At 35.3% G+C, this 25,159-nt stretch overlaps 1 long non-coding RNA gene across 1 annotated transcript in view; it reads right to left on the minus strand.

Moving 5' to 3' along the window:
* Positions 1-2,340: 2,340 nt before the first annotated feature.
* LOC127561943 (uncharacterized) overlaps positions 2,341-25,159 on the minus strand; it is a 54,831-nt gene continuing 32,012 nt past the window's right edge. Inside the window, exons 2-4 of the long non-coding RNA XR_007953575.1 lie at positions 9,511-9,757; positions 6,838-6,946; positions 2,341-5,020 (exon numbers count right to left, since the gene is read on the minus strand). This is a non-coding gene — a long non-coding RNA (uncharacterized LOC127561943). The remainder of the gene's footprint in view (positions 5,021-6,837; positions 6,947-9,510; positions 9,758-25,159) is intronic.

The raw sequence follows: 25,159 nt of genomic DNA on the forward strand, positions 1-25,159 counted from the left end.
GATCTTCCATTGTATGTAGGGCTTTCTCTAGTCATCCTGATCTATATTTGGCCATTGGACCCAGATGGTTATGAAAAGAAAAGTGACAAAAATGATCTTGCACAGCTCTCCCTCACTTAAATTAGATTCACTTGCATGTCCTGGCATCACTTCCATTGTCATGGTCTTCTTTGAAAACTAAGGATAAACAACAACAATTACCTTTGTTCTAAATGATGGGGAAACAGAAAAAGACAAAAGACAGCAATCTAATGAATTACAGCAGAGTAATATATTACAGAATTAGGAGGTTGGACATGTAGAGATAGCCTCCTGGTTACATATAATTATAGAGAGTGTTATTGAATTCAGAAGTATGAGAGAAGACCCAGTACCTGGACTTAAAATGTTTCTACAGTCCTTCTATTGACCTTCCAAGACATTCCATTGGTTCTATTGTTCACTCCCTGGTATAGGCTAATTCAGAAGTAGGGTATCTAAATATAGGATTTTTACTGCTATAGGGGTGAAAAGTGAGCTTCCAAGGAACAACAAATGTAGGAATGAAAGAGAGATAGAGACAGGACTCTGCCTCTCTCTGACTCAGAAAGAATTTCCAATGTTTCTTCTTTAAAAATGGCTCTAAATGAAAAGTTCTTAATCATTTTTTTTGTAATGGTACTTTTTAGCAGTCAAGTGAATCCCATAAACCTCTAACAAGAATAATATTTTAAATGCACAAAATAAAATACATGAAATTAGAAAAAAAACAATTGTTAAATTCAGCTATCAAAATAATATGAAATTAAACCAAAATCTAGTCAACAAAATCTAAGTTAAGAACTCTTGCTTTAAAAGAACCCTGGAAAGCTTTTTTCCTAGTAATGACATGACCCAACTTTTCCTATGCCACTAATTTGTGGTCCTTTTTCTCATTTCCCCCCTTCCTTATCCTCCTATTTCTTTCTTCTCCTTCACCTTGGGTTTACAGACTTTCATTCCCTGGATGTCCATGACTCAGCAGATCGACTTGTGGCAATGACAAAGCATGGGGAGTTGCTATGATGGATGTGTCTCTGGTTCTAAGTTGGAACTTCCAGCTTAGGTATAGGTCCATTAGAGTTGTTGAAGTGAAACAAGGATAGAGTTCATAGAGTGCTGATCAGCCAAGTAGGTAAGGACAGCTTGCAAGAGTTAGGCAATCAGAGGTTACCTAACCTAAATTGTACCTATCTGAAAACATTATTTATGCAAGATGGCCAATCTATGATCTCCCTAGGGTATTTCCCCCAAGTACTTCTCAGTTTTCTCATTTGTAAGATATTCTAGTATGATCTCACACTGAGAGGTGGAGTGTGAGGCAGAACTTTTCTGATAAGTGTAATATTACCAACTGGAGGAAAAGACGAAAGGGTCAAGATAAGGGATACCCTTTTCCTTATGAACTCCTTTGGATTTGCAGCCAAGTTAAGGGAGTCTCCATCCTCTATAACGCAAACACTCTGTGAAAAGGGAGCCTTTCTTTCACTCCCTATCAAATTTCTGAATAATTATTTGGTATTCATGACATAGTAGCACATGATTCTAGAGTTTAGGGCTGGGGAGTGGAGGAAAGATCCCTGCTATACTTATATTATATTATATGCTCTACATATAATCCCTGTCTCTTCAACTGGATGACAAGTTTTTAGGGGAAGAAGCCATGTAGCACCCCTCTTGGCTCTTTCGCAAAACATATGATTTAAAATAGGATTAGCACTCAATAAGCAGCTTTGGATAGACAAAGGAAGAAAGCTATAGTGCATTTCATCCCATATATACTCGATAATTGTCTGGGAATACAAAAAGATTATGCAGGAATTACCTCCGAAAAAAATTGAAGGAATGTCTAAGATCTACATATGTGTGATGCTACCCAAATTTATAGATGAAGAGGTGTCAAGGATTAGTTTGATCTGAGATCTGATCTTGCTGACCCATTCCTAAAGTTGACAAGTAGTTGAAAGGATGTGGATCAGCAGCTTAACTAGGGTCAATTAGGAAGCAGAATTAAGGGGAGAAAAAGGAGGAGCAAGGAGCTTTCCAGGCCCCTAGTTGGACAATTTCTTCTCTAGTCTCCAAAAAAGTTATCTGGCTAGAATTATCTATTTGCTATTTCTAAAATATCCCTGCTCTAAGGATATGAATCTAGATTCTGAACAAAGTGACTTCTTTACTAATGTCAAAGGATAAGAATAGTCCATAATTTATACCCACAAGCTTAACCACTTTTCACTAAAAGCTTGTTACATAAAGGACCCTCACAATAGCAAATAAATAGGAAACCCATTTATTCAAGCAAAATAGTAAATAGAAGCTGAGAAGTTATACTGAATAAAATAGAGTAAACAATGAGAAAAAGAGTAGCTTAAACCAAAAGTGAGGGAGAAAGATGTCATCATGTAGAAGCCCAAATTTTCCTTATATGTCTTCAGTTCTGGAGCTCCAGAGTCCCATTCAAAAGTACACACACATTACCATCATCTCTCTGTTTCTGTCTCTCTGTCTCTTTCTCTGTCTCTCTCTCTTTTTCTCTTTCTCTCCCCAACTCTGTTTCTGTCTCTGTGTGTCTTTTCTTCTCTTTTTTGCCTTCTTTTCTCAAAGAATCTCTGCAAACAATTGAATCTGACTGCTAGATTGGGCTACTCAGATTGTTCTTCTGATGGCTGATGCGGAGCAGTCTGATCTGCCACTGGAGAGTGGATGGCTTGACTCCTGGTACTTTTCAAATTGTGACATCTCTGTTCAGTATGTCAATCATGTATATTTCTTGCACTCACTCTTTGATGGTCAACTGCCATCTTTTCCTTGAAGGATAGCTATATGGTACAGTAGATAGAATGAGGAGCCTGAAGTCAAGAAAGACCTAGTTCAAATCCAATCTGAAATAGTAGCTCTAGAACTCTAGGCAAATGACTTAACCTCTTTTTGCCTCAGTTTCCTCAACGGTAAACTGAAGATAACAATAGCACCTACCTCCTATGGATGGTTGTGAGGATCAAATGAAATAATATTTGTAAAGTGCTTAACTCATTTCCTGGCACTTATAGCCTCCGTATAAATGCTTATTCCTTTCTCCTTTTCTACCTTCAGCTTCTTGGTGGTATTGTGCTTTCTTAATTTGGAATGTTAGAGGATTCTTTGATCTGGGGCACTTAGTTTAGGATTTACAGGAACTTCTTCCTTTTACCTCTCTCAGGACCTCAGCTCTGTTTGTCACCTCCAGGATTAGGGTCTCTGCAGTTTCAATGTCTCTGTATTTTTGCCTTCTAGACCTTTGCTTAAGCCTCATTAGGGCACTCTCTCACATCACTTCTCAGTGATCTCCTACCCTTGCAGAACCCTTCCTTGTAACAAAAAACCATGGTTAAGCATAAGAAACCAATGCAACAGACTTGATAGCCACTTTCCAACATGATGTCCTAACTCTGTGCTAAAGCTGAACTTGACATTAATTTTAAAGAATATATAATCTATAAGTTTAAACTTAAAACTATGGAGCAGAATTACAGAATCTTAGAGTGGGAAGAGACACCAGAGAACCTCTAGTCCAAGTCATAGTTAAACAAGGTTCTCTTGTGACAATTTCTCACTGCCCTCCCTACCCAAAGATTGGTCAGCCAGATTTTTGCACAAAAAAAATTCAAGTGAAAGTGAATTTACCATCTCTCAAAAGTCAATTTCACTTTTGAATAATTCCAAACCATAGGAAGATTTCTTTTTTTTTTTTTAATAAAGCATCAACTTTATTCTTTACAAATTCTACCCATTATAATTCTTGTAACAGTAAAATTGAACTCTTTCAACACAGCAGTTTCAGCTAATTTGTAAATGGCCAAAGTGTCCTACTTAAGTTGCTAATTTCTATTGGCACAGGGAAAGAAGTATGATAGAGCTTATATCTTTTGGGTGAATGATGTATTCTCCCATGCATTTTACTGATTAAATATATGAGAATTATCTAGGAAACCAAGAAAAACTTTAGCTCTGTGCACCATTGAGAATTCTTAGCAATAAATATTATGTTTATAAAAATTACAATGCTTAAAAGTCAAATTATCACTGTTAGATTAGGGAATCTATCTAGGTCTGTGTATTTTTCAAAGAGGCAGATTAGCACAGTGACTTATCTGAAAAGTAGAATGAGTTTTTCTTGAATTGAACTGGAAACAGTTTTGTATTTGTTTCATTCTTTAGAGAGAAAAAACATCTTGTCCCATATTTTTGGGAATCCATTCATGTACAAACCCAGTTAGAGAAGGCCATTTTGGCTACTATTTTATTTTAAAAATTGTTTAATTTTGTTTTAATGTCACTTTCAGTTCTCAATGTTCCTCTTTCCCTCTCTACCCAGAAAGTCTTTTCCTGTAACAAAGAATAAGAAAGGAAATGGAAAAATAATTTACCAAAATTAACTACACAGTAACTAAGCCTTGATAGAAATAAATATAGTCTCTTTCTTTTAATAATGAGAAAGTTAACCCTCAGAAGGGTTAAGTGAATTGCCCCCATTTAATACACATTTAATAAGTTTCTGAAATGGAAATCAAACCTGGATCTTCATGACAGTGACCTTAATATGGTAGACAGTCCACCAAATAGATAGGATATTCAAGGAAGACTAGCACCTCTGGTATAAGGGCTTGTTGAGTCGCTTTTAGGCTGCTCATCTATCTTTGAGGTCTTCTTGATACCCAACTTTTACCTGTGGCTCCAAGAAGCTGTAGCATGCCTAGTAGCCATACCCCAGTAAACCATTTTAGCAGCTGGACTAAACTAAGTTTTGGTAGCCAGTAGGCTGTCAATGAGTTGGACGATGTCTACCCCAAGCTTATGAAAAATTTCTCCAGAAGAATGGGTGGATCAGAACAATGGAAGCAGCTGAAGCAAGTGCTATGGAGTGCTTAGAGCTTGGTCAGGTATTGCAGACACCAAGGTTATCCACTGCATTCCCAAATCACCAGTTGTCTTGACTTTGATCTGTCCCTGGATTTCAAAGCCTCTGGAAGAGAGAATGAAGCTTATGATTTTGTGCAGTTCTGCCTCACTTGAATACAATTCATGAAACAGTAAAGATATGACCCCCATGATGTCACTGGCCCTTTGAAAATGAAGGACAAACACCACCACCTGCATGTGCCTGGGGTTAATAATAATTGTAATTCTTACTTCATGGGATTGTTTTGAGGAAAACTTTCTGCAAACCTTAAAATGTAATGCAAATATAAGTTGTTATTATTTTCTAATCAGAAATAGATATTTACTTTGCACTATTACCACTACTGAAGTCAAAAAGGTTTTTTTCTTTTTAGGAGGTTGAAAGAGAGCAAAAATAAGTGAAATTTTCATGCTGAGTAAAGATTTATTGAATACTTGGCTCATTTTCTTTGAGTTCTTCAAGTTCTGCCTCCTAGCAGAAGTGTGTTAGACATAGCATATATTGGTTTTTGAGGACTGAGGAAAAATGTTAAAATTTTAATATGTGTATTTCCAAGTTGTAAATTCACAAATGCTACAAATTAGGTCTGGATTTATTATTTTGTTAATTTTCTTGCCTTAGAAAGTCATGTGAATTATGCAGATTAAAAATGTTCATGTTGGGGTACCTTTTTTCCCTTGGAAATTGGTTTTTAAACACTGATAAGCAGGTCTTTGAAAGAGTTATGCAATGCTTAACAGCCTACAGATAGTCATTCTTTTGTCTTATTTGAGGTTTATCTTGAATAAAATGGTAACTCAGAGAACTCTTGTCCTGGCTTCTCTTTGATCTCTTGCAATAAGCCAATAATGATTGTGAAATATGGTATTCTGTAACTCACAGCTGTAGGGAAGAAAAGGTCACACTGTCCCATTATCACAGAAACAAAACACTAAACTCAGAAGTAGGTAGGCCCTTGTACTACTAGGCCTAATTATGGAACAAACTAAGGGTGTGGAGTTGGTGTTCTATTTCCTCTTCCTGGTATGTTTCCTCATCTGGAAAAGAAAAATAAACTCTCATCCCATTATTGCCACGGAGTTTTTATGAGGCAACAAATAAGTGAGATTATGCCATAATAAAGTTGATTTTTTCTCAAAAGTATTTTATTTTTTCCAGTTATATGTAAAAATAGTTTTCGGCATTCATTCTGTATGTATGTATTTGAGAAAGTTTATAATTCACAATTTATCAAATGGCAAGGGAAATAAATTCCTATCAGGAATGGTTCAGATAGCAATAGAATCATATAGTTCCAGTTTGGCTGTAGAGATATAATTTTTTAAAAAAATAATAGCTGTTTATTTTCAAATTATATGCAAAGATACTTTTCAGTATTCACCCTTGCAAAACTTCATGGTTCCAAATTTTTTCTTCCTCCCCTAGACATCAAGTAATCCAATATATGTTAAACATGTGTGACTCTTCTATATATATTTCCATAATTATCATGCTACACAAGAAATATCAGAACAAAAAGGAAAAAAAATGAGAAAGAAAACAAAAGGCAAGCCAACAACAAAAAAAGTGAAAATACTATGTTGTAATCCACATTCAGTCCTCACAGCCCTCTTTCTGGATGCAGAAGGCACTCTCCATCACAAGTCTGTTGGAATTGGCCTGAATCACCTCATTTCAACATTCATTTTTGTAAAATTTTTAAGTTCCAATTTTTTCCTCCCTCTCTCCTTTAGTCTCTCCCCTCCCCAAGACAGCAAGAAATTTGATATATGTTATATACATATAATCATTTTGAACATATATCCATATTTGATTGACAAAGCTTTTAAAGTAGCTTTTTATTTTTCAAAATACATAGAAACAAAGTTTTCAATATTCACCTTTGCAAAACCTTGTGTTCCAAATTTTTTTCCCTCATTCCACTCCTAGAGAGCAGGTAATAGGTTAGACATGTGCAGTTCTTCTAAACATATTTCCACATTTATCATGCTGTACAAGAAAAATCAAATCAAAAAGGAAAAAAAAATGAGAGAAAAAAACAAGCAAGAAAACATCACCACCACCAACAAAAGTGAAAATATTATGCTGTGATTCACTTTCAGTCCCCATAGTCCTCTCTCTGGATGCAGATCACTCTCTCCTTCACAAATATAACAAAGGTTTAAAAGTTATGAATATTATCTTTAATCAAAAATTCCATTTTTCTCCAAATCATTCTGTCTTTTGTTTAAATGGAGATGACCCCAAATAGAAGAGGGAAGGAAGGTCGTAAGGAAAATGAAGGTGCTTGGAGAGTGATGAATCGATTTGCAAGACAGTAAATATCCCACAGGACCATTGGCTTTTACATATCCATTCCTGTAAACCTCTCAGAGGGAACATTGAAGGTTCTAAATCACCTTTTGCAATATAGATTTAACAGGATTTGTCCCTAAATAGAGAAGGGAGTGTCCATATCACATCTCCAAAGTGAGTTTTTTTGTGATCAGCACCAATGTTGATATTCTCATCATTCCATCCATTCCTCTCCCTCCTCCCAAGTGCCACCCCAAGAAAAATAAATTACTTTCTTAGTGGGGTAGACACACTGATATTTAGAATATCTGACATAAGAATCATCTCCCAAGATTAAGTATATTGTTTTTGGTGAAGAGAAGAAGAAAACAAAGCTAGGGTAGGAAGTTTGAAAGCAAAGATGAAGGACCACTTATTCAAGTTAATTCAAAGAAGTTAAAGAGATTTAGTGATTCAAGTAAGAATTTTGGTGCCCATGTTGCTCCTAGATTGAGAAAATTAATCCCTGAATTTGACAGGAAACTTCCCTTTTGTGTTAAAATTTTGCTTATTTTCCTGCCTGAATAACTTTGAGCAAATCACCTCACCTCTATTTGCCTCAGTTTCCTCGTCTATAAAATGAGGTGGTTGAGTTAGATGATCTCTATGTTTCCTTCTATCTCTAAATTTATAATCCTATGATTACCATGAGTCAAAGAGTTTATAGTCCCTTCTACTATAAATAATCTTTCTCTAACTATTATAAATTAACTCATTATTTCTAGTTAAAGCAGGGGTTCCTAACATAGCGTCCTTGAACTCATTTTTTGGGAAGAAATAAAAGAGGAACCAGATTTATTATGCTTAAGTAGATAGAGATGTCCCAAAAGTCTTAGCTTTAGGCTTTAATAAGCTGCATGAAGACTGTTGAGATATTTGTATATATGTCACAAACCTGTGACAAATTTGTATTTTTCTTTAAAATTTTTTTAATAACAGCCTTTTATTTTCAAAATACATGCAAAGACAGTTTTAGACATTTCAACATTCAACCTTGCAAAATCTTGTGTTCCAATTTTTTATTCTTCCCTTCCCTCCAACCCCACTTTAGACAGCAAGTAATTCAATATAGGTTAAAACATGTGCAATGCTTCGAAACTTATTTCCACATTTTATCATGCTACACAAGAAAGATAAGATCAAAAAGGGAAAAAATAAGAAAGAAAAAAAGTAAGCAACAACAAAGAAAGATGAAAATACTATATTGTGATCTATAATTAGTTCCCATATTCCTCTAAGATGGTTCTCTCCATCACTTTGGCCTGAAGTACCTCATTGTTGAAAAGCGCCACACCCATCAGAGTTGATCATCACATAATCTTGTTGTTGCTGTATACAATGTTCTTTTGGTTCTAATCAGTTATCATCAGTTCATGTAAGTCTCTCCAGACCTTTCTGAAATCATCCCGCTTATTGTGTCTTATAGAATAATAATCATAACATTCATATACTATAACTTAATCATCCATTCCCCAATTGATGGGCATCCACTCAGTTTCCAGTTGAACTCTTTTAAAAAATATTTTGATAACTATATTTTGGTATAATTAATTTCCTTTGAAATCTTGTGCATTTCAAGAAAATTCCAAAGGACTCATGATGAAAAATGCTATCCAGAATAAAAATTGATGGAGTCTGAATGCATACCAAAGTATGTTCCTTTTTACTTTCTTTATTTTTCTTACTTCCCTCTGCCCCTCTGCATGGTTCACATGGGAATATGTTTTGTACTATTTTACATATATAATGGTTATCATATTTCTTGCCTTCTCAATAGGTGGGAAGAAAGCTGGAAAACAAGAAAACTTAGAACTCAAAATTTAAAACAGTGAATGTTAAAGATAAATAAACAAATAAGAATCCTATGTGTTTTACTTTATGTATATTTAAAAAAAAACACATTATTCTAATGAGGTCTGTAGACTTTACTAATCTGTTAAAAGGTTTAAGAAACTCTGGTCTGCTATAAGAGTGGTGACTTCTATTCTCTTTCTTTGCTGTTGAAATCATTTAAAAATATTTAAGATTTACAATACTATTCCTTATATTTCTTACAGATTTAGAACTGGAAGATTCTTTAGAGATTAGCAAAAGCAACCTTTTCCTTTTATAGATGTAGGAACTAAAGTTCAGAGAAGTTGTCACTTGCTTGGGTCCTTTGTATGGGATCTGACAGTCCAGAGTTCCTCCCTTCTTGTTCAGAGAGACCCTCCACTTACCCGTCATAGAGCTGCATCATTCTGCAGTTCTAGGTATTAACTCCAAGAAGACTGAGAAAGATGGTCTGTCTGCAAATTCCATGCATACCACTTGCCAAGTCTCAGGAACATGGAAAGAGAATTACTGAGAAAATCAGGGATGGCCATGTCAAGTCCTCAGATTCCAGCAGGAGCAGCAGCTTCAGAGCTTCTGACATGGAAGGGAAACCTCTGGGATCTGGCCAGGGGCACCAGAAGAAGAAAAAAACTGAAAAAGATAAAGAGAACAAGGTAAAGTAAGGAAGGAAAAAGAGAAGGAGGAAAAAGCAAAGAAAGCAGAGCAGGTAGAAAAGAGGTTGACCCCCTTAGTCTACATTAAAGACTCCTTGGAGGAAAAAATAAAAGTCTAGGCATAAGATAACACACCGAATAGATAACCCAAATATTTTATTATATTGTTTTTTTCCTTTAAATTTAAGCCTAGGGGCCACTGTTGATCAAGTAATTAATCCTGTTAATAAGGGTTAGATGCTGGCATTTCAATGTTTAATCAGAAGTTATATACTTCACTCAATAAGAAAAAATACTTCCAGGAAAAGTCAAGCTATCTATTGTTCTTAGGGACCTAGCTCTATTCTTTTTGTGGGTATTAGCCTTCTTCTAGATTAAAATATATCACTCAAATCTAGGAGTGCTATGTATAGATTTATTCAGTTAGAATTTTACTAGTGAGCTGCTCCTTAACCCATCCACCCACAAACTGTCCTCTTTCAGTTCTTGCTATTGTAACTCAGATTGCCAACTAAGCCTGTGATATTTTATATGCTGCTGTTTAGGTATTACTGGATTTGTGGAGAGAATGCTGATATAAAGTAAAATGACTTCATGAGAGAGGAGTTGATGAGAAGAGCTTTGAAGAAGATTCTTTTCTTTAAGAGTCCCACAAAATTCAAGACTTTCTTTAGGATTAACTATGGGAGGAAAGATAGACTTTGAAATCTATATATAGAAAGAAGTTGACTCTTTAATATATGCTGATTTCCAAATTGCCTCTTTAGATAAATCAGGAAATTTCCCCTGGGGTGAGAAAAGTGCCTCTCTTGGTTGAGCTGAGATCTCTTCTTAATTTCCACTTAAAGAACTCATTCACCCCCCCCCCCCCCCCCCCCGCCTTTTTTTTTTTTTTTTTTTTTTTGTATTTTTTCCAGCATATTTTAAGTATATAACCTCCAGTTTTGGTTTGCTATTTTGGATGGATAAATGAGTTTACTTTTGCCATTTGTGATAGTCTTTTGTGTAACCTATATTTAGTAAAAAGAATTCAAGTGGGTGTCTATAAACTTGGGGTAACCCAATCTTCCCCTTTAAGAGATAGTATTAGGAAACCAGATTTTTGTTTTGAACCTAAAAGTTTGCCCTTAGGCCAACACAATTTAGGAAACTAAATATATTTAATCTATTCTAGTCTACTTTCAGAGATTAGGAGTCCTCCAGCCTCATGATCCTTTTCATAATTTCCTCCAGGTAGCAATTGATGAAGTAAAATAGGCACCAGGAGTGGTAAATGGAAATAGCTTCAGAAGAGTAAAAAATTGTAAAAAAAATTATATAAACATATATAAAATTTATATAAAAGTTTATGACATGGAACAACCATAACAAGATATCTATCACAGATTATAAAGTTATACAATTTATTATGTGAAACAATAAGGGGGAAAATAAGGTCTGTAATGGAACTTACAATTTGCCAAGAGGAAGAAACCATTAGAGGGAAGAACTATGAAATGGAGAGTACTTCATAATGTTGTGCCATAGTTCCCTTTCATTGTTCTGTGTAGAGGGCTGAAACTCTTGAGTCGATGCACTGAGGTCAGGCCAGCAGAGTACTTGAGGCTAATTATTGATTGGACAATATTCTATGGGCATATGCTTGGAAAATGGCCCTTCCTATTATCCTGTGCTGGCTCAATGATTAGTGTATACAGAGGATTGTAGGAGGGACTAGGGGGTGGAGTAAAACTAGTCAGAGTCACTTTGGCGGTAGACAAGGAAGAAGGAGGTTGTGGAGATTCTGCTTCCATCCCCTTCACTTCTACCCCCAAAGACCAAGAATAAAGACTAAGGACTTTTGCTTATTCTGACTCTGGCTGATTCTAAGGTATCCAGGGTGCTAACGTGGTCATCACAGTTCTGCCTCAGTTTCCCTAATGACCCTGCCTCAGTTTCCCTAAATTGTTCTGCCTCAGTTTCCCTGAATTGTCCTGCATCATTCCCCCTGGTTGCAACTCCCCTCTCCCTTTCTGCTCATTAGAACTGAGATAATTAGGGCTGTGGAGATCTGACATTCCAAAAGATAAGACTCCAGATGCCCTATCTCAGATACTAATTGGCATTGTCTATATCTCTAAGTTTTAGACTTCCTGGCTCTAGTTGGATACCTCCTAAGTACTCCCAATTTGCAAGAATTTATGGTCCTACTCCCAGCCTGTCAGAACTGGATTGATGGTCCCCTTCTTGGAGATTCCCGCTCACCAAAGTTTGGACTTCATTCCCCTTTGTCTACTTGAGCTTGGAGCTATGTGTATATATGTCATGGGAAACTCACATACGCTGTTGGATACTTTGAGACATCAACCCTGGGGGCAACATGCCCCCAGCACAATCTCTCCCTCTCAGATAAAATATTAAAAACTCTCTAATCTCTATCTTGCCTCAATTTCTCTGGCATTACAATAGCAGGCTTAGTACTGAAAAGGAGTCAGCAACAATCTTCATCATAAGCACATATTTTATAGGGAAACTATAACCTTGGGTGTTTCACACCATCCCAAAGGAGGAGGAAAAATAAAGGTGGGAACAAGGATATATATTGAGATGTTGAGATGTTGAAATTGCCTTGAAGATACTAACAAAAATAGTCTGGGTAAGCTTGGCTTCCCCTTATAGTTATCTTAAAGATGCTAACAAGGCAGTTTGGGTGCAGTATGGCTGTCTTAATTATGGTAATAAAACAGTCTGGAAAACTAAATTTCCAGAATGAGTGTTTTAGTATTTCCTGACTAAGGGAAAGAACAAGTTGGTTTCAGAATTCAAATAGGAATTCAGAATTTCAGAATTTCTATTTTTTGAAAAAAAATTTATTCTGAACTTGACAGAAAACAAGCATTTCCACAACATAATAGAATAGGTAAAAAGATGATTGCACACAAAACTGCCAATATAAATATATATAATAAAGTTATCATGTAATTATTTTTTTCCCTTTTTTCTCCCCCTTCTCCCCCTCCCCCCATTCCACTCCCTAGAGATGGCTACCATTAGATACAAATATGCATACTTCTATTCATTAGTTCTTTCTTTGGATGTAGATAGTATTTTCCTTCATAGGTCCTTTGCAATAATTTTATAGCATTTTTCATTTGGCTATAACTTGTTTTGATTTCTTCATCAGAAAACTATCTGTTCATATCCTTTGACCATTTGTCAATTGGAGAATGACTCATATTCTCATAAATTTGACAAAGTTCTTTATATATTTGAGCAATGAAAACGTAATCTGAGAACCTGTCTCTATCCCACCTTCCATTTTTCTGCTTTCCTTCTGATCTTGGCTATAGTTTATTTGTACAAAATAATTTTTAGAATAATAAAATTATCCATTTTACATTTCACAACACTCTTTATTTCTTGTTTGTTCACAAATTTATTCTCTATCCATAAATCTGATAAGTAAGTTGTTCCATGTTCTTCAGATTTTCTTGCAATCTTTCTCTTTATATACATAGGTCATATATCCATTTTGACTTTATTTTAGGAAATAGGATAAGACATTAGTTTCTCCTAGATTGTTTTCCAGTTTTCCTGACAATTTTTGCCAAATGAATTCTTATCCTTCAAACTTGTCTCTATACTGTCAAACACAGGTTGCTATAAGATATTTGCTGCTGTAAGTGATATGACTACTCTGTTCCACTGACCTACTTTTCTATTTATTAGCCAGTACCAAATGATGAGATTCTAAATGTTGGGTGTGATAGGCAGAGAAAAATTAAAGAATTGATCAAAATTGATACTTGAAGTAGGCAGGAAGAAAGCTCTGTTTAGATCAGTTTAGCTCTGAGGTCCCACCTTCTGAAGATAATCCAATCAGAAATCCAAGTTATGTCAAGTCCCTAAGGCTAAATTTTACTTGTAAAATAGTTTATGGGCCATGGTTTCACTACTGCTATTGCCCTCCTTTGGGTCAGTCTGCTACTGGCACTCTGCCTGACAATGCCTTTTCCCTTCCCCCTTCCCCATATCATGTGGAATCTAGCTTAATTCCATTATGCTTCTCAATTCCTCTTTTAAGTTAACTATTTAAGGGTGAAAAGACTCTTTCAGAATTTAGCCTGCCACCCAACGACATGCTGCAATCTCATGGGATGCTCCCTTTTTACTGAGTAATTATCAGTTCCACTGAGGAACTTGTCTTTCACCTGCTCTCCCACTTTATTTCATATTAACCATTCCTGATGTCTATTGAATCCCATTATTTTGTCTGTAACTTCTTCCCTAAACAAATCTATCTTTTGTCAAAGATACTGCCCATTGTAAATTCTTTATATGACCAAACCCCAACTTTTGGTACCTACTATCATCTGGTATCTTCATCAGTCACATTACCAGATAGTTTTGATAATTACTACTTTATAATACAATTTAAGAGCTAGTATTGCTAAACTTTCTTCCTTTAAATTTTTAAGAAAAATTCCTTTGATATTCTTGATCTTTTGACCAAATGAATTTTTTTTTAATTCAGTAAAGTAAATTTTCAGTAATTAAATTGTGATGCATTGAATATATTAATTAGTTTAGGTAAAACTGTCATTTTTATTATATTTGTCCTGCCTACCTAGGAACAATTAATATGTCTGGAGTTGTTTAACTCTGTCTTTATTATATAAGTTTTTTTTTTTAATAATTTTTTTTTAAAGTTCCTAGGTTTGTTTTCCAGGTATAGTTCCCAGATATTTTATAGTGTTAATAATTACCTTAAATGTGGCATCTCTTACTATCTCTTCTTGATGGGTTTTAATGGTGATTTATAGGAATGCTGATGATGGATGTGAATTTGCTTTCTGTCCTGCTTTTTTACTAAAATTTTTGTTTCAACTAACTTTTTAGTTGACTCTTCAGTATTTTCCAAGCATATCATCATATTGCCTGCAAAAATAGAGATTTATTACCTCATTTCCCATTATGATCTCGTCTATTGCCTTTTCCCCTCTTATTGCTTTGGCTTATTGTATTTGATACAACATTGAATAATATTGGTGACAGTGTATTTCCCCCCCACCCTATTTTCCTTCACTATTGTTCTTCCCTGACTCTCTTTTTATCTTATCTCTTCTTTTAAGATTAGTTTATTTCTGATAACTACCTCTAATACTTCTCATAACTAAACTTCTAACCTCTATAATTATATTATATGTATATAACATACAAATTATATATAAAATATAATCCCTTTTATCCTCTCTTCTCAATCTCTTAAATTTTAATCTACACAGTCTACTAAAAATCCTTCCCTTCTCTCCCCTTCTTCTCTTATTTATAAATTTAGAAGACTTACACCTTTTTTATGATATTCCCTCTTTAACTTAGATTTAATGGAAGGTTCCAGCACTATTAACTCTCCACGCTTATGTGTTTCCTCTGTATTATTTTTTCCTTTTATACCTCATTTATATGAGGTAATTGTTCTCTTTTATGTTTTCCTACCCAATTTCTTTAGACTCACCCAATCATATTCAACTCAATCCTCATCTTTCTTTCAAACTACCTATGTAATCATTTTTTAATTTTTATTTTAATAGCCTTTTATTCACAGATTATATGTATGGGTAACTTTACAGCATTGACAATTGCCAAACCTCTTGTTCCAATTTTTCCCCTCCTTCCCCCCACCCTTCCCCCAGATGGCAGGATGATCAGTAGATGTTAAATATATTAAAATATAAATTAGATACACAATAAGTATACATGAGCAAACTGTTATTTTGCTGTACAAAAAGAATCAGACTCTGAAATATTGTACAATTAGCCTGTGAAGGAAATCCAAAATTCAGGCAGGCAAAAATATAGGAATTAGGAAGTCAATGTAATAATTCTTAGTCATCTCCCAGAGTTCTTTCGCTGGGCATAGCTGTTTCAGTTCATTACTGATCTATTGGAACTGATTTGGTTCATCTCACTGCTGAGGATGGCCAGATCCATCAGAATTGATCATCATATTGTATTGTTGTTGAAGTATATAATGATCTTCTGGCTCTGCTTGTTTCACTCAGCATCAGTTTATGTAAGTCTCTCCAGGCCTTTCTGAAATCATCCTGTTGGCCATTTCTTACCGAACAATAATATTCCATAACATTCACATACCACAATTTATTCAGCCATTCTCCAATTGATGGGTATCTACTCAGTTTCCAGTTTCTGGCCAATACAAAGAGGGCTGCCACAAACATTCTTGCACATACAGATCCCTTTCCCTTCTTTATGATCTCTTTGGGATATAAGCCCAGTAGTAACACTGCTCTACCTATGTAATCATGACAGTTCCAGGAATATTGATAACATTTTCACATATGAAAAATAAACAGTTTGATCCCATTAAGTCCCTTAATATTATTCTTTAATGTTTTCCTTATATTTCTTCTGGATCTTATATATTGAATTTTGCATTGAGTTTTGATCTTTTTGTCACAAATATCTGAATGTCTCTCAGGTCATCATATCCCAACTCTTTTGCTCTTCAAAATATTCTGTTCCAAGACCTGTGGTCTTTTAGTGCAGATATAATATTTTCTTCTTAACCTGAGAGGTTTGAAATTTGCTATGATTCTTTATAAGTTTTCCTCCTGTATCTTTTTCAGGTGGTAGGTAAATGTGGATTTTTTTTCTATTTCTACTTTACCTTCTTGTTCTACAATATTGGGGCAATTAAAAAAAAAATTCTCGTAAGATTCTCAGAACTCTCAGGTAGTCCAGCATTTCTTATATTATTTCTTTTTGATATGCTCTACAAATCAGTCATTTTTTCAAATGAAATGTTTCAAATTCTTTCTGATTTTTTCATTCTTTTGATTTTGTTATTTTCTGGTGTCTTATGATGACATTTGTCTCCCCTTGCCCAGTTTTCAAGGAAATATTTTCTCCCTTAAGATTTTAGATCTCTTTTTCCAATTGACTTTCTTTTCATAACTTTCTTGATTTCCTTTTGTTTTTATTTTTTTCCTTAATTTTCACTAAATTTCTCTTATTTGACTTTTGAGATTTATTAAAAGTTCTTCCAATAATTATTTTTGGACTTGTGATCATTTAATATTGTTCTTTAGGATATGAGTGTTTTTTTTTTTTTTAACTCACTATTCTCCTTTGAATATGTACCCAGATATAGCTATGATTAGATTTTTTCTCTTTTACTTACTTTTTCTTTATTTTCTTTTATTTTATTTTTAGCAGTTTATTATTCTAAATAGGTTTTAATCCCGAGCTGTAGATAATGGTGCCCCAGGCCTTGAATCCTTCTTACTATTATTTTCTGAATTACTGTGGTCCCAGTCTCAGGGACTCTTCTCTCCCCCTAAGCCATAGTAAGATCCCCTAACCATACTATACTGAAAATGTTCTTGCAAGCTGAGGTATTGTACTTACTGGAACATGTATTCATTCCTTCCCACTCACAGCCACAGCCCAGGATCAACCCCACTAGTCCTGGCATCCTGAGAAAGCAGAAGTTCCTTCAGTCTTCTGCAACTCAGCTATAGGATCCCTAAAGTATCCATTAGATGGAAGTTCATGAGGTGGAAGTTCTTCAGGTTAAGGTTGCTTCCTCACCCAGATGCCCCCAGGGCTTGTTTGTTGATTCAGGAAACATCTCTCAATGACTCCCACAGAAGCATATTTAGGTAATTCATGTCAACATACATGGATCTACATTTCATATTGCATTTCAGTGAAATTCAATGAAATCTACACAAGTGTGACTTAAATAAAGACACAACCATGTAATCATGGCATTAATACCGTGTTTCCCCGATAATAAGACCTATCCCGAAAATAAGCCCTCCCCTTACTGTGTAAGATTCCTCTAAAATAAGCCCTCTCCCAAAAATAAGCCCTATTGAGATTGCTACTGTAGTGAAGGTGATCTCCTGCGCTACACGCTACTTTATGGTACCCTCTGTATGCATTCCTCCTCCCCCCCCTCCCCCCCGCAGCTGCCAGTGAAACGCACGCTGCGCTCCGAGCTGCATCCAATCAGAGCTGCAGCAGTGAGCACGTCATCCTGTTCTTCCCCAGTGATTTGCTTGCTGGCGCCATTGAGAGCAGTGCCGCAGAGGAGAGCTGAGAGCTGTTTTTTCAACATAAAAACCTGGTATGTAAGCGGGAGTGAGGGGGCATGATGGAGGATAAAAGGGGCATGATGGAGGATAAAAGAAGAACTCAGAAGGCATCATGGAGGATAGAAGGAGCACTCAGGGAGCATGATGGGGTTAAAACATTATTGAGGGGCATGATGGAGTGAAAAGAAGGACTGATGGTCATAATTTTATTATTCTGTCTGCACGGGTCACCTGTGTTTTGGCAATTCGTTTGGATGGAAAGAAAGCCACACCTCTAATCATCAGTAAGGACAAGAAAGATAAGATTGAACGTGTATCAGGCATTTACGTTCTTGAAACCGAAAAAGCCTGGTGTACACAAGCCGTTATAAGAAAGTGGGTTGATTTAATGCTGCCACTTGTTATGCGAGGTAACCAAAGAGGTCTGATAATCTAGGATTCAGCCAGCACTCACTGTGCTAAAGAAATGAAGAACTTCCTTGCAGAGAGAAGAATAGATCAAGTAATGATTCCTGCAGGAATGACTGCCTATCTCCAGACCCTTGGTATTGCAATAAACAAGCCATTTGCGCATGGAAGTCAATGACTACATTGAAAATAGAATGGAAAGAAATCAGTGTGGAAACTTTGTGAAGCCCTGTCTGCAAGAAGTCGTGACTTGGGTGAAGAAGTCATGGGATAAAATTACTGACAGCTGTGTTGCCAAGGCACTACGAGCAGGTTACCTGGACAAGACATGTTCATTTAAAGAGAGCTATATTGCTGGACATGACAGATTGGGTCCACTTCTTCTGAAGGAAATAGAGGCACAAGACATCCAGGATGGAATTCAGGGTATGGACACTTATGACGATGTTGTTGAAGAAGATGACATGATCATTATTGAATAAAGGTACTTTTTTTTGTTCACATTTACCTGTTTATTAAAATTGCTGTCAATGTTCATTAAAATAAGCCCTTCCCTGAAAATAAGCCCTCTGGTGTTTTTCTGTCCAAAAAAAATTAATAAGACAGTGTCTTATTATCGAGGAAACACGGTATAACAAATTCTTTACACATAATCTAGAAGTAAAAGGAAGAACAGAAAATATATTATAATCATCACCAAATGCCCACAGCTCTTCTGAAATTTAGTCATCCTAAAACCTTTTAATCTGGTGTTCAAGTCTTTAAACTCATGGATCTAGTTCCAATGAGACTTCAGTCTCCTCTACCTGTTTATGTAGGGGAAAATGGATATTAGCCATTGTTGAATGCAGCTGATCCCAGATCTTTATAATGTTTGAGGGTGATCAAAACCAGTTAAAGGGGAACTTTGGAAACTAGTTAAAAAAGGAAAAGCAAGGGAAAATAGGAATCTGGCTGATTTACCCAGATTTTGTCACTTCTGAGCCTCCCTGGCTTTCTCTATGGACTTTTGGTTGTTATGCAAAATTTACCCAGCACCTTCTTAAGACTGTGCCTTCCAAGACTTTCTTCCTATATTAAAGCCTGATTCCCCCTCCCCTACTTGGGCACACCAGAACTGCTATGCAGCATAATGACTCCATATTACAATTCCTTTGCCTCCATTAAAGATCTTAATTTTTGCTATTTTGATAGTCTTCTTTACATCACTCAGAACCAGAACTAATATCCAGGTACTCTTGGTCCTCTTGCTCTTAGCTATTTTTCCATTTGATTATCTCCATTAGATCACTGAGTGCAGGACTTAAGATGTCCACATTTCTCAGTCTTTCCAAACAGCTGGAAGCAAAGTTGTGCAGTTAACTTAGAGTCATTTCCCCTTTTCCTTTTATCTGTTTTTGTACCTTCTTGAAATACCTTGAAATCCTTCCTGCTTCATTATACTGATTTTTTGGCTCTTTTCAGTATTGCCTTGACACACAAAATATTGCACTTTCTTCCCTGACATCCCTGTTCCTGCTTACACCCTCATTCTTCAACACGCTTTCCTATCATACATAGCAAATATATTTTTCTCCATACCTTTTCTTCATTCTAGTTGATTCTTTTGATATTGAATCACAGGAAGTAGGAAGTAGGTTAGATTTGGGACAGAGAAGTTGAATTCTGCTTCTGTTACCTCCTACCTGTAAGATGTTAGACAAATCACTTAAACTCTGGTCTTGAATTTTTTCATTTTTAAAATGATGTTATTGAACTAGAGAGGATCTAAACTCTCTTTACAATATATATCTATGATCCTATTTGTCAGTGGGTCCCACTCTTGAGCTTCCTGCTCTGCTTAATGGTTAATATCACCTTTATTTCCTTCAGTTCTATGATTCAATTCAGTGTATATTTATTAAGAATAATATGTGCAAGTTCCTAGCTGGCTTCTAGATAACCAAAGGCAAATTAAGTAGAAGGGACTGGTAATTAATACATACACAGACAAATAAATACAAGGTAATTTGAGATTGAAAACATTAACAATTGGGGGATAAGATAGATCATGGAAAACTGGATAGAATGCCTGAACAGAGTCTTGAAGGAAGACGTCAGAAATGAAAAGGGAGTTCATTCCAGGCACGACTGGTAGCTTGTGCAAATGTTTAAAGAAGAGAGAGTGAATGTTAAATTCTTGAATGAATAAAAATATTTATTAAATGATTATTTTATTCAAAGGACTATGCTAGGACCTGATGGTGGAAATCCAAAAGCAAGATATTTCCTATCCTCAAGGAGTTCACATTCTAATTAGGGAGAAAACCTGAAAACAGCTATATAGATATAAGATATTTAGAGAGTAGATGGATGGATCAGAGGAAAGTCCACTGGGGGAAAGAAAGAAGAGAAGATTGAGAAAAATTTTCTGGAGAATTTGGGATTTGAGCATTGAGGCAAGTGTGTCACAGACTGATCAATTAATGAACTAGAATTTATTAAGTATCTAAACAAACACTGTGCTAAGGACTGGAGATACAAAGAAAGACAAAAACATGTTCTTAAGGAGTTCAGAGCCAAGTAACTTTTGAAATAGCCATTCAACTATTTACCTATGAGGACAAATACTAATTTCTGCCTGGCAAACAGACATGAATGTCATTTTAATTCACCTATCAGACTGCCAAAACATATTGTTAGTGTGGTTTACAGGTTAAAAAAAAAACTCATTGCAGAAATCTTTTCCTTTTCACCTTCCTTAAAATTGTACCTTGTTAGAAATAACCCCTCTTATTTGCTTACTTTAGAAAAACATCTTTACATTCAGGTTCACATTTGATCCAGTAAGTTTGTGGAAGAAGGTGCTATCCACCCTGATTTACAGATGAGGAAAATAGTTCTAAAGAATTGGAGTGTCTTGTCTAAAGTTACAAAACAAATTTATGAATGGCATGGCCAGAATTTAGAAAATCAGATCTCTTTTACTTATAAGCTAGTGTTTTCTCATTAATTCACATAGCATCTGAATAGAGAATATATAATTTTTTTTTTACTTGCCCAGAAAGAAAAGATGGGGTGGAGTAGAGAATACTCTTTTCCTGGACAGAAAGGTACCAATATTGTTTTGGTATTAAGTTCCCAGACTTAGGTATTGATATTGAATATTTAAAATCTTAAGTTCTAAGATATCTGGGGATGAGTAAGAGATTTTATTTTGTAATACTTTGGAGTGCTTGCAAGTCACTTAACCCTGTTTTCTACATTCCTCATCTGTGAAATGAGCTGGATAAGGAAATGGCAAACCACTCTAGCATCTTTGCTTAAAAACAAAAAAAGAAAGAAAGAAACAAACAAACAAAAATGGGGTCATAGAGAATTAGATATGATTAAAAATGACTGAACTTAAGAACTCAAATTTTAAGTTTCATTTTCACTACCACCACACATAGTATTTACTCAATAAATGCCTGTGTTTCAATCATTAGGTATATTGTTTTCTTGATGCTGATTACTTCACTGTGTCAGTTTGCATGGTTTCCTGTGCTTCTCTGATTTCTAATCAATAGTGATTGTTAAGGGACAGGTCAATTCTCTGAGAGCCTCCACAATTGTGGATCATAATATCTGAAGGAGTTGCAAGGCAGCCTTTGCTGACACAGGTGTTGTGGACTGAGAATGAGATAAATTGGAGGCAGAGGGAAGAGGAGAGAGGTCAGACAACGCAATGGCCTTTCAGTCAGAGAGGTCAGAGAACAGCAACTGCCTCTCAATCTCCTTGTATCATCTTCTCACATGAGGGGATCCATTCTGCAGGTCTGGGTTGGATCTCCGGCAACCACTGTCAGGTGGCTCCCATGTATTCCAACAGCTCCCCTGTATTCCAACAAGTGATTTAGAATATTTTTGTCATATGATTATGGATATTGATTTCTATTTCTGAAAACTGCCTGTTCATGTCCTTTGATCATTTATCAATTGGGGGGGAACGACTCATATTCTTATAATTTTTACTCAGTTCTCTATATATCTTTTTCTCTCTGTCTTTTGATAGTTCCCTAGCATCTATCATCACTTTCAACTGATTAGTTAGAAGTATCTAAGTGACAGAATGAACAGAACAAAGGATTTAAAGTTAACAAGACTGGAGTTCAAATTTGGTTTTAGAGAATTAATAACTGTGGTTCTAGACAAATCAATTAACACCTGTCTGTCCCAATTTCTAAAATGAAAGTAATTATAACATCTAACACCCATAATTGCTACAAGGATCAAATAAATTAATATTTATAAAGCACCTCCTTGCCAAGAAAATCTCAAAGGGAATGATGAGAAAATCAGGTTTGACTGAACAACAATATTTGGAGTAAACACTTCAAAGAAATTTTACCAAAAATTATTTATCAGAAGTTTAATAGCCTGACACAAATGCTTCAAGATTATAGAGGTAAAAATATTTAAAAGATGAAAGAAAAATATAAAAAAAGAAAGGAAAATACTTATCAGATTATGTCAGTGTATTTAAAAGTGTAATATATTTTCCCTTATTTTCTTTTCTTTTAGGAGATGAGCACTTTAGATGTACAGATAATCTTCTTGTTATTTAGCAGAATGAGACTGGATGATCACTCAGCATCAGGTGATTTTGAGCTGCCATGAAGTATCATGATCATGATCAAACTACCTTAAAGAACTCCTGATGTTTTGCCTAAAGCTTACTAGGGATGTTAAGGTTGGCAAGGCTCTCCCAGCAAAGGAAGGGCACAGTGGTTGTTAGCCAGTTTTTTTGTTTTCTTATTGATCATTATTCATATCCCTCAGCTGAGGTACTTGATTAAGTACTTCCTCCTACTCTGTCCTTCATCCTCTGGGGAAGAGGCATTGTGATTAATAAACATCCCCTGTGGGGATGTGGGAAAACTGGGACACTTATGCATTGTTTAAGGAGTTGTGAAATGATCTAACCATTCTGAAGAGCAATTTGAAATTATGCCCCCAAACTATAAAACAGTGCATATCTGTCCATCCAGCAGTTTCTTTATTGGGTCTGTATCCCAAAGAAACTATTAAAAAGGGAAAAGGAGCCACATGTGAAAAAATGTTTGTAGCAGCCCTTTTTATAGTGGCAAGGACTGGAAATTGAGTGGATGCCTCTCAGGGAATGGATGAATAAGTTATGATTTATGGATATGATAGAACATTATTGTTCTATAAAAAGTGATGAGCAGACTAATTTCAGAAAAGCCTGGAGAGACTTGAACTGATCCTAAGTGAAATGAGCAGAACCAAGATAACATTGAACATCCATCATATGTAATCATCAACTATAATGGACTTGGCTATTTTCTTTCCTTTTTTAAAAATATAACCATGTGGATTTGTTTATTTTTGAACCACTAGGGTTTTATTGCATACCTTTTATTTAAATTATAGCTTTATTTTCAAAATACATGGAGTGATAGTTCTCAATATTTACCCTTGCAAAACCTTGTGTTCCAAAATTTTCTCTTTTCTTCCCTCCCAACCCATTCCCCCAGGCAGCAAGTAATACAATATAGATTAAACATGTGCAATTCTTCTTACATATCTCCTCATTTATCATGCTACACAAGAAAAATTAGATCAGAATGGAAAAAAAAAAAGAAAGAATAAAAGAAAGCAAACAAAAAAAAGGTGAAAATACTGTATTGTGATCCATATTTAGTCCCCACAGTTCTTTTTCTGGATGCAGATAGCTCTCTTCATCACAAGTCTATGAGAATTGGCCTAAATCTCCTCATTGTTGAAAAAAGTCACATCCATCAGAATTAATCATAACATAATCTTGTTGTTGGTTTGTACAATGTGCTCTAGGTTCTACTCACTTCACTTAGCATTAGTTTATGTAAGTCTCTCCAGGCCTCTCTGAAATCATCCTGCTGATCATTTCTTATAGAACAATAATATTCTATTACATTCATATACCATAACTTATTCAGCCATTCCCCAGCTGATGGGCAATGACTCAGTTTTCAGTTCCTTGCCACTACAAAAAGGTCTGATATGAACATTTTTTGACCATGTGTGTGCTTTCCCTTTATTATGATCTCTTTGGGATACAGGCCTAGTAGAGACACTACTAGATCAAAGGGTATGCACTGTTTAATAACCCTTTGGGCTTCCAATTTGCTCTCCAGAATGATTGGATCAGTTCACAACTCCACCAACAATATATTAGTGTCCCAGTTTTCCCATATCCCCTACATTTATCATTATCTTTTCCTGTCTTCTTAGTTAATCTGAGAGATATATAGTAGTACCTCAGAGTTGTCTTTATTTAAGATTTTTGCATCCATATTCTTAAAGGATATTGGTCTTAATTTTCTTTTTCTGTTTTTAATCTACCTGATTTAGGTATCAGCACCATATCAGTGTCCTAAAAGGAATTTGATAGGACTTCTTAATTCCCTATTTTTCCAAGTAGGATGCATAGTATTGGAATTAATTGCTTTTTCAATGTTTGATAGAATTCTCATTTAAATCTGTGTGGCCCAGCAGATTTTTTCTTAGGGAGTTGATTAATAGTTTCTTCAAATTATTTTTCTAAAATGAGACTACTTAAATAATTTATTTTCTCCTCTGTTAATCTAGGGAATCTATATTTTTGTAAATATTCATCTATTTCACTTAGATTATCAAATTTATTGGCACACCATTGGGCAAAATAGATTCTAATTATTGCTTTAATATCCTCTTCATTGGTGGCAAGTTCTCTTTTTTCATTTTTGATACTGCCAACCAGTATAATTTTGCTGTTTATTTCTTCTTGCAACTCTCTTAACTTCTCTTCTGTGAATCTGAATGCTATACCACTTGATATATAAATGTTTAGTATTGATTTTACTTCATTATCT

Source organism: Antechinus flavipes, chromosome 4 (genome assembly GCF_016432865.1).
Source record: "Antechinus flavipes isolate AdamAnt ecotype Samford, QLD, Australia chromosome 4, AdamAnt_v2, whole genome shotgun sequence".
NCBI lineage: Eukaryota > Metazoa > Chordata > Mammalia > Dasyuromorphia > Dasyuridae > Antechinus > Antechinus flavipes.